The sequence below is a fragment of the Engraulis encrasicolus genome, chromosome 7 (genome assembly GCF_034702125.1).
Source record: "Engraulis encrasicolus isolate BLACKSEA-1 chromosome 7, IST_EnEncr_1.0, whole genome shotgun sequence".
NCBI classification, from domain to species: Eukaryota; Metazoa; Chordata; class Actinopteri; order Clupeiformes; family Engraulidae; genus Engraulis; species Engraulis encrasicolus.
The window spans coordinates 28076478-28087564 of record NC_085863.1 but is presented as its reverse complement, the minus strand read 5'-3'; the positions used below and the strand labels follow the sequence as shown (position 1 = coordinate 28087564).

Genomic DNA, 11087 nt, shown 5'->3' with positions numbered 1-11087 from the left:
ACTTAACCACTACGATCAAATGATTCATTATGACTGGGAAAATTGCACTTTTCATACATTAAAAGAGGGCTCTTCTCCATTGTCCGCCATTTTGAATTTCTAGAAATAGACATTTTTGCTTGAAAACTGTATTTTGGTCATACTAGTAAATATTAGTCCATTATTTGGTAAATATTCATGATAGGATCAAATTTGGCCATAGACAGCACAGTTTCAATGAGCAGCATAGTTGCAATACCTACTCAGTCAGGCCACAATCTTACACAGTGCACCTTTAACATGATCCTGTACTCTAAGTAATTTTAGGTAGAATATTGACATGTTGCGGTTTCCTCACTTAAAGTGATACTGTCCCATTTTTGGAAATAAACGAAGGCCTATTTTACACCTCTCCTTGAGATAAATGAATGAGTGTACCTTTCTCCTGTACTTTCAACCGTTCTCTGAGTATGGCAGTGCAAATTTTACCTCTAAGCTAGCAGTTAACATTGAGTCCTATGAGACCAGTTAGCCGCCAGCTGGTCTCATAGGACTCAATGTTAATTACTTACTTGGAGGTAAAATTTGCACTGCCAAACTCAGAGAATGGCAGGAAGTATAGGAGAAAGATAAAACTCAATCATTTAACTCAAGGAGAGGTGTAAAACAAGTTTATTTCCAAAAATGGGAGAGTATCACTTTAATATTATCTTTTTTTTTGCTGATCAATCATTTTATTTGACTTTTTATTGTGATATACTGTATATGTCATTACATTCCTAGTATTTTTTTTTTTGGGGGGGGTCAAGCCTTTATTAGTTTTTATGAGACAGGATAGTGAAGACCGTGACAGGAAGCTAGTTGGGAGAGAGAGATGGGGAAGGGACGGCAAAGGACCCTGGCCAGAATCGCAGCCAGGTCGGCCGCGTATAGAGTGCCCCACCGTTAGCGTCACGGTAGGGCCAAAATCATACTCATTTTCAACAACAATGCAGTTACTGCCTTTTTGCTTTGTTGGGTAGTATAGTCATGCCCATCATCATCATCATCATCATCATCATCATCATCATCATCTTCTTCTTCTTCTTCTTCTTCTTCTTCTTCTTCTTCTTCTTCTTCTTCTTCTTCTTCTTCCTCTTCTTCCTCTTCTTCTTTCTCTTCTTCTTCTCCTCCGGAATCAATACGATGGAGTGAATATGAAACCCATTAGGCCACGCAGAGGAAGCAAACGCTGAGCAGTGTGTCCGGTGGTGAAGGGAGCAATGTTAGTGCAGCTTTAAAAACAAGAATTGAAAGGTAATAAAAATTTGGTATCGCAAAAAGAGGACACTGACTCTTTCTTTCCTCCATATGGCAATCATTTGTCTGACAGACATAAATAATATGTTATGAAAGAGCACGGAGAAATGCATTAGGGATGAGCTCTCTGCAAAGCCTGATGTCCGACGGAGAGGGGGATAGCGGGGAGGAGGTGAGAGAGAGAGCGAGAGAGAGAAGGAGAGAGAGAGAGAGAGAGAGAGAGAAGAGGGGGGTAGAGAGAAAGAGAGAGAAGGGAGAGAGAGAGTGGTGTTGCACAGACCTCTGCCTGCCTTCCGCTCAAGAAAGAAATAAGCGATCACACAAGTCTGGAGAAGTCATGTAGCCGTCCATAAAACAGCCGCAGAAAACGAAAGCCATCTGCCCGACCCGGAGCCCGGACCGGGGGCCCAGCGCAGCACAGCACAGCACCTCAGACCAATCACATGCCCACCTCCTCCCCAGGCGCATAGCAGCCAATTGTGGGCCCTATGTACAATCAACTCCGGTGGACCCCTCCGGCCATATACATAGATATTGCATATTATATACAGTATCATATATATGCCATAGATATATGACGCAGATATTATTTACATACATCGGACTGTGTGTGGGACCCCTATACAGTATTTGTACATGGGGCCCTGGTGACTCAGTCACACTTTAGCGCCCTGTACAACACCTCTGCTCATCCCTTCAACGCAGCAGCAGTAGCTACCATTATGGAGAAATGACAGTGTCTCTCAATGCTCCATAGTAGACAGACAGGCAGGCATGCAGGCAGGTAGAAACAGACAGACAAACTAGAGACAGACAGACAGACAGACAGACAGACAGACTGGCGTAAAGAGTGATGGATAGACACACCACACAGCAGACAGACAGATCGGCAGACAGACAGGCAAATAGACGTATAGATAAGCAAGCAAGCAGCAGGTAGACAGTCAAGCAGCTGACATACATCTAACTGTAAGGCTCAATCTGCAGAAAGCGAGGATTCAAAGAAGGTAGTATGGCAGACAGGCAGACAGACATACAGGCCACAGTGGACACATATTTCATTGTTAAAAACTATCTGACGAACGAGAATATCCATATCACAGACAGCTAGACGTGCAGACAGACAGACAGACAGACAGACAGACAGACAGACAGACAGACAGACAGACAGACAGACAGACAGACAGGCCACATCTGAAAGACATCCAATTGCAAAACAAAAGACAAAGGTGGTTTTCATTGCAGAGGCAGACAAGCGTGCAGACAACTAAACAATCAAGCCACGTAATCACAGACATCTAACAATAAAACTCAATCTGAAGGTCATGATTCTTAGCAGAAAGAAAAGTAGACCAGATAGATGTTTACCTAGGTATAGCAGACAGGTACAGTAGAAAGACAGACAGGCACTCGGGCACTGTAAAACTCAGATTTGAAGGAGGTGGGTTTGATAGTGGAAGTGAAGTGTGTGTGTGTGTGCGCGTGCGTGAGCGCGTGTGTGTGTGTGCGTGTGTGTGCGTATATGTGTGCATGTGTGTGCTTGTGTGATGTGTGGGCGGTGATTCTTCAGTAAAACCCTCTTTTGACTCCAGGAAAATATGCTCATATTCACTATTTTACAGCTTTTCAGGGACATATTTAAACTGATAATAAACTTCCTTCTTTGACTAAATGTGCGTTGTGACTTAACATCAAGAATTTCTGCTGACGCTGATCAAAAGAGGCTAGAAACAGAAGCTTTACGTAGAATATTAGATACAAACATAAATAATATTTTTAATTGTTTATTTCCAGAATTCATGCTACCCATTCACTACTGTTACCTTTTCCATGAATACTTACCACCACCATCAAATTCTAAGTATTCATGACTGGAAAAATTGCATTTTTCATAGGCCTACATGAAAAGGGGGATCTTGTCCATGGTCCGCCGCCATTTTGAATTTCCAGAAATAGACATTTTTAGCTGCAAAAATGACTGTACTTGGGCTAGAAATTATTAGTTTATTACTTAGTAAACTTTCATGAAAAGATCAAATTTGGCAATACGCCACCCAGTTTCAATGAGCAGCATAGTTGCAGTACCTTTTTTGACCATTTTCTGCACAGTGCACCTTTAAGTTAATTGGTAAGATGAAAATCCAAACAGCACGTTTGTTACTTGGTCTTTTTAATATTTCAAGAACAAACAATGATGAGAAAAACATGAACACGTAGCAAAAAAGCATAATAATGAAGGCATTCTGCACTCTGTCGTGCCTGGGGTTGTTTCTGCTTCTTAAGTCCAGTGTTTTGACTCGCAAGAGTGCTCCTCTTCTGGAACAGGAACTGCTGTAGTTTTGGCAGCCAGGGTCACTTTTGGACAGAGGTATGGTGGTGGTGGTTTTTCTACATTTTTTTCAAAAGCTTGACTGATATTCTACGACGCATGTTTGTAAAGCACACGGTGAAGAACTCTCAAATGGAAGCAAGAGTTATATCCCAAAACTCTCTCTGCATCTCTGCCCTCTCCTCTCCTCTCCTCTCTCTCTCTCTCTCTCTCTCTCTCTCTCTTTCTCTCTCTCTCTCTCTCATTCTCTCTCCCTCTCTCTTCCATTCCTCTCCCCTCTCTCTCACTCCTCTCTCTTTGTGTGTGTGTGTGTGTATACGCGTGTGCGTGCGTGCGTGCATGTGTGCATGCGTGCATGCCTGTGCGTTTGTGTGTCTTCGCAGTAGGGAGCCTAGACCGGACCCTGTGTGTGTGTGTGTGTGTGTGTGTGTGTGTGTGTGTGTGTGTGTGTGTGTGTGTGTGTGTGTGTGTGTGTGTGTGTGTGTGTGTGTGTGTGTGTAAGGGATGGTGATTAGTATTGGGCCAATTCGCTGAGGGACACGCATTCTAAGCCCTTCCTTCCTGTTGCAAGTGGAATTCTCATTAAGCCATAACTGCTTTTCAAGAGCAGCCCCCTTTTCCTATCGCGAGCGCACACACACACACACACGCACGCGCACACGCACGCGCGCACACGCACACACACACACCCGCACACACACACCCGCACACACACACCCGCACGCACGCACGCACGCACGCACACACGCACGCACGCACGCACGCACGCACGCACTCATGCACACACACACACAAGCACGCACACACACACACACACATGCACGCATGCATGCATGCACGCACACAGAGAGGGAAGGAGGAGGGGAGAGAGGGAGAGAGAGAGAGAGAGAGAGAGAGAGAGAGAGAAAGGGGGAGGGAGGGAGGGAGGGAGAGAGTCTACTCTTTTCCCACTGCTGCCTGAATGCACTGAGTGGAGCTAGCTAAGAGAAATGACTTTCCTAAATGGAAATTAATTACTACGGGCACAGGGCAGAGAGGGGAACTTATAAACTCTCTCTCTTTCTCTCTCTCTCTCTTTCTCTCTCTCTCTCTCTCTCTCTCTCTCTCTCTCTCTCATTTGCACAAAACACACACACACACACGCACACCGAAGGACACAATCACAATCACATGAAGATTCTGACCCTTACACACATAATAGCCATACATACTTGTGGTAAGATATTACGTTTTGTCTAATTCAGATTAGCGCAGGAAGTTACTGTAAAAACGCACGCACGCACGCACGCACGCACGTACACACACACACACACACACACACACACACACACACACACACACACACACACACACACACACACACACACACACACACACACACACACACACACACACACACACACACACAAGGGAGAGGTGTGGCACTGTTGAGTTTATGACTTTATGAAAGCAGGGATTTGTTGAGATCCTGTCCAACACTGAAGGGTGAGGAAAGTCCTTTGCAAAAAGAAAACCCCCCCACAAAATCCAATCTGTGCGTGAAGCACATTAAAAGTAATGATAGCACTAAATTTAGCTTTTTATATAATTTCCATGAAAACAAAAAAGACGTTAACATGTCTTTGCCATTTTGAGATTTTTTGAAACAATCCAACTGCAACACTTTTGAGCTCCAGTTTCTGGAAGGCATCCTAGGTCTTGATTCCGGTTTCCTGATTACAACACCACCCCACCCCACCTCACCAGGGCTGGACTGGAGGAGGAATAGGGCCCGGGCACTTTTGGCGTATGTAAAGGGGCCCCTCATAATTAGCAGCACAGAACTGACTCACCGGTGGGCACCGCACCCTCGTGGACCCCTATTTTTTTTTCTAGATTTCTGAAAATAGGGGCCCACGAGGGTGCAGGGCCCACCGGGAAATGCCCGCTAAGCCAGGTGGCCAGTCCAGCCCTGCACCCCACCACGACCCCTACCTCAATCCTCAATCCCCAATCCCCAAAACCCTGCTGTTCTGCTTTCGAACTACAACACTCCACTCTGCTCCACTCGACGCTTTCCCTCAATAATTTCTCTGATTAATCCCCCACCCCACTGCGACCACTATACCCCTTCCCTTTTCTCAAACATGGCAACCCCCCAAACCTTCCTTTCCCAAATGTAGAGACCTCCATTTCCCAAAACCCAATTCCCCGTTTTTTTTTAACCCTATGCCTCTGCACCAAGCTGCTCTGTTCTGCTCTGCTCTCTTCAACAATAATTTCTCTGATTAATCTCCCATCCCAACACGACCACTACCTCTACCCTTTCCAAAACCTGGAAATTCCCCCCAACCCTACTCTTTTCCCAAAACACAGGAGCCCAGTTTTACCTTTTCTAACTTTTCTAATTCTAACTATATCTCGCTCTGCTGTGCTGTGCTCTCTTCAAAAAAATTGTCTGATTACTCCTACACCCCACCACGACTGCTACCCCTGCCTACCCCTGTCAAACTGGGCAACATCCCCCCCCCCTTCCACAACCCTGGATACCCATTTTCCCTTTCCAAACCCTATATCCCTCTCTGCTCTGTGCTCTCCTTCAAAATTTTGTCTGGTTAACCTTTCCACCCCAGCAAGACTGCTACCCCTGCCTATTTCAAACATGGCAACCTCCCCACCACCACCACCTTTCCCAAATGCAGCAACTCCCTTTTGTAACCCTAACCCCTCTCTGCTCTGCGCTGAGCTGAGATCTCCTCCATCATGTAATTTGTCTGATTAGCTCCTCACCCCACCCCACCATGGCCGCTACCCCTAACCTTTTCCCAAACCTGGCAACCCCCCCACCACCCCACCCCACACACACACACACCTCCCTTTACCCAAACCTGGCAACCACCACACACACACCTCCCTTTACCCAAACCTGGACCCCCCTTTCCCAAATGCAGCAACTCTGTTCCCTTTTTCCTCTCTGCTCTGCTCCACTCCGCTCTGAGCTGAGCTGAGCTCTCCCCCTTCATATAATTTGTCTACCTCCTTTCCTCTGCTGGCACGGCCCCTGTCTACCCTCCCCGGGGCCTGTAAAATGATCATGGCTACTTGATTTCCCCCCCATCCCGTCCCGTCCCAAACTGATGATAATCCCTGGAGGGTCATTAGCAGAAAGGTAGGGAAAGCTGGAGGTACTTACCACAAAGCCCTTAAACCCAAACATGGAGAAGGAGAAGGACTGGGCTTCTCCTCCTCCTCTCTTCTCTTTCTGCTCTACTTTCTCTTTCCTTCTCTTTCTGTGCCTTTTTCTCTCTCACTTCCTCTGTGTGTGTGTGTGTGTGTGTGTCTCACACACACGCACACGCACACACACACACACACACACACACACATACACACACACACACACACACACACACACACACACACACACACACACACACACACACACACACACACACACACACACACACACACACACGGCTTCCATGCCTCCCACATCCGTTTTTAAAAAAATAGTTTTCTCGTATTTCTCCATGCCAAAGATGGCCACACACATAATGCTGCGCCTCAGAACTCTGTCAGACTCCAGCATTTGTTTTGGTAGTACAACACTTTATTTTAGACTTACATTTATTAGCACTAATACACACAATGTTAATGCCTGCATAAGTAACTTGTAATGCATGTACTAAGCAAAAGCTAAGGCCTAGATCATTACTATAGGTTAAATTGGTAATAAATCCCTTATTGTGCATGAACAAGACATTTATGAATACAAGCCTAACAAATGTTTGATTTTGCTTTGTACATGCCTTACAAGTTACTTATACAGATGCATTGTATGTATTAGTGGTAGATGTAACACTAAAATAAAGTGTTACCCAATTATATCTGCATGAAGTTCGGTAGACAATCATACTCTATGAAATAACATACAACTTACAGTAAATGGCAAATGACAACTTCCGCTGAGGCCTTTTTTCTCTCTAAGTCTGTTTGTGTACGTATGTACAGTCGATTATTAAGGTGTGTGTGTGTGTGCACCGCATGCGTGTGCGTGTGCGTGTGCGTGTGCGTGTGCGTGTGCGTGTGTGTGTCAGGGCTTGACACTGGCACCTGCCAACCGGCCAAATGCTGGTAAAACTTGCCTGTGGCTGGTAACAATTTCAGTGTCACTAGCCAATTTGGCAGGTAGAACCAAGCTTATTCTATGGTATGACATATCAAATAGTGTATATTCTGCGCTTTGCCCCTCGTGTATCAATTGTTTACATTTAAGTTCAAGATGAAGCTCAGATACTCAGTTTCTATTTGTTTGTTTTATTTCCATGTAGAAACCCATGCACTCATCTTCTTGCTTTAAGCACCTCATTTTCTGAGGTTAGATGTACAGTGTCATAATAAAATAAAAAAAATTGTGGCTAGTAGAATAGCTGGATGGCTAGTGACTTGGGAAAACAACTAGCCACAGTGGCCGGCAAGCGAAAACGTTAATGTCAAGCCCTGGTGTGTGTGTGTGTGTGTGTCTGTTGGGGGGTCAGGTCCGTCTGTGTGCATGTAAGCCATGGCTTAGTCGGCTGGGCACTGGACTAAAACGCGGGTGACCTGGGTCCAATTCCCGACCCGGATCATTTCCCGATCCTCCCCCGTCTCTCTGTCCCACTCATTTCCTGTCCCAGTCTTCACTGTCCTGTGTACTGTAGCCTACTGTATGATACATCTACACATTTTCCACAGTTTGTCCATCGTTTTACATGCTGTCATCAACAGGAAGGAGGATGTGATCTCTACTGATAATGGGCTGTAGCCAACACACCACCCACACCACAGCCAAGACTCATCCACTGCTTAGTCATTGGCCTTGAGTTTGCTTAAGTGTCTTTGATAGCTTCCTTTGGCTCCTTGTACTCTGTGAATTTCTAGATATGAGTTATGGGTCTACTCTCCACAGTGATCCAGATTGCTTGGCTCGTCTTACATTATGTAGGCTACGTAAGAGCCCACAGACTCCTTCCCTTCCGCTCCCAAATGGATCAGTTGCTTCCTTCCCACTCCTTGTCTTTTAGCCTTCAGCTGAAGTACACTGCTGTGTTGACCTATATGATTAGGATGTGTGTGTACTGTAGCTAGGTTCACATAATTATTCAAGGTAACTGTACCATACTGTAGGTACAGCCGAATGTCACAATTGTGACAGGTGTGATTTGAAAAACAGCAACCAAAACAGTTATTGTCTATATTAATTCACAACATGTATGGCTTCACAGCATGAAATAGCCTACCAAAAACAGAAACAATACTTGAGTGTGCATGTGGTCCAAAACTGATTGTCAAATGTATGTCAATAGCCTCCTGTGATGTGTGGAAACACCATTCACATAATACATTTTGTCACAGTCAGTGTATGGACAGCCTATAGCACCTCAGTTTATAGAGCAAATAATGACATGCGTAATTTTGAGGATGTGAACACAAAAGACGACCTGGCTGTCTTGGTTTTCTCTGTCAAGGGAACCAATGCTGTCTCCTCTTGTTATTGGTTACTGTGTAGAAGTTTGCACAGTTTCATTTCAAGTGGATTCCTGGTAAACAGTTAACTTTTTCTCCAACTTACTGAAACGTCCATCTTTTTTGCCATACATTTTTGTTAAGCTCACATGTAGTTGATGCTTTGAACTGGGTGTTGATGGCCCAGCCGTGGCCTAGTGGTAGGGCACTGGGTTACTACGCCGGCGACCCGGGTTCAATTCCGGCCCGGGTCATTTGCCGATCCTCCCCCATCTCTCTCTCCCACTCGCTTCCTGTCACTATCTCCAACTGTCCTATCAAATAAAGGCAAAAAAGTTGACCACGTTAACAATTCAAGCCCATCACAGAAAGGCTAAACATTCAAGCGCAATATACAAGCAAATACCCTGAAAGGAAGCATAGTCACCATGTGGCACTGGAAGTGGGCCTGATTGTGGTCTGGTAATAGGACCACAAAATGGTAAAGTCATAGGATCAGTGGTTGTGGTGGAGATGAGTAATAGGACTTGTGGTGTGTTAGCGTGTAGACAGGGTGTTGTGGAGAGGATGAATACAGTTACGTGGCATGCGGTCATCACGGGGGACAATGAGCTATAGCGTTACAGTACTGTAGTGGCCTTAATGGTTCTGTTCTGTAGGTCAGTGTTTCTCAACCAGGGGTACGTGTACCACTAGGGGTACGCGAGCACACTGCAGGGGGTACTTGGGAAAATGCAATTTTAACAAATATATGGAGCTTAGTTACATTGGGATAGAGAAAGCGATATAGAACTTGACTTAGGGGGTACTCATGGCACAACGAAAAGGCTTGGGGGTACTCAAGACAAAAAAGGTTGGGAAACACTGCTGTAGGTGCTTCAAGATTGAATGTCATATCCAGCAAGGTTATTATCATGTCAGGGCTCTGTATTCATTGTAACTTCATTTAGTTAGAATATTTAATGTGTAGTGTTGCCACATGTCCTGGTTTTTCCTCATTGTCCATCAATCAGTAATGATGATTAGTATTTGGTACCACTTTGTTTTAATGTTTCACTATTACAGTGGATCTACCACATTAGGTACAGTGTAATAACCAGTGCAACAATATGTAATACCATGTAGCCTAATACCAGTGTAATACCCTAACCCTAACCCTTACCCTAAATGTAATTACAAAATTGGGACATGGTGTTACACTGGTATTACATGGTGTTAAATATTGTTACACTGTGTATCTAATGAGGTGGTCTGATTATTAGGGCAGGTTAAAGCAAGGGTGGGGAATCCATGTCTCGAGGGCCGTTTCCGAGGGCTGTTTTATTCGGCCCCTGACATCATTTTAATGTCATGCAGATTCACAATAAGACATGCTTTGTAAAGGAAACTCAAAACTTACATTTGCAATATAATTAACTTATATTTCAGGGGACTTAGTGAAGGTAGGGTCTTTTGTAAAGGTCCATTTAAGGTACATTTTTGTGTGTGCCTCATTTATGTCACTTTTAGTGCTCCTACTTTTTGTGAGCAGACATCAAGCAATATGCGGCTCAAAATCTAGATGCATGCCAACCTTTTTGCTTTCCGATAGTAGCCTATAGTATAATCAAGAGCCTTTATCACAATGATTGTAATGATTGTGCCACATTATTTTTTTTACTTTTTTTACTAGAGATTCAAAGCACCCTCTCAGCACCTCTACGCTTTTATCAGTGTGCTACACTTGTCGTTATGGTGGTGTGACACTTGTGCGCTTTGGTGGTCTGATGACAAAGGCAGGTTAGAGGGAGAGGAAGTGCAGGTGCAGGTGGCATGGCTTTAGTGAATGGCACGCAGCATCACAGGATACACAAACAAGCTGAGGGGGTTAGCAGGGACATTGTCCTGCGGCCGGCCGGGTGGCCCAATGCAATGCAACGCAGGGCTGTGTGCGGCAATGAATGGGGCGGATGGATGGATGGATGGAGGGGATATGGGGGTGTTTTTTTCCGCCTTT

General features: G+C 44.9%; 1 pseudogene; it reads left to right on the top strand.

Moving 5' to 3' along the window:
- LOC134451797 (uncharacterized protein DDB_G0271670-like) overlaps nucleotides 1-1189 on the top strand; it is a 9047-nt pseudogene extending 7858 nt beyond the window's left edge.
- Nucleotides 1190-11087: the final 9898 nt, after the last annotated feature.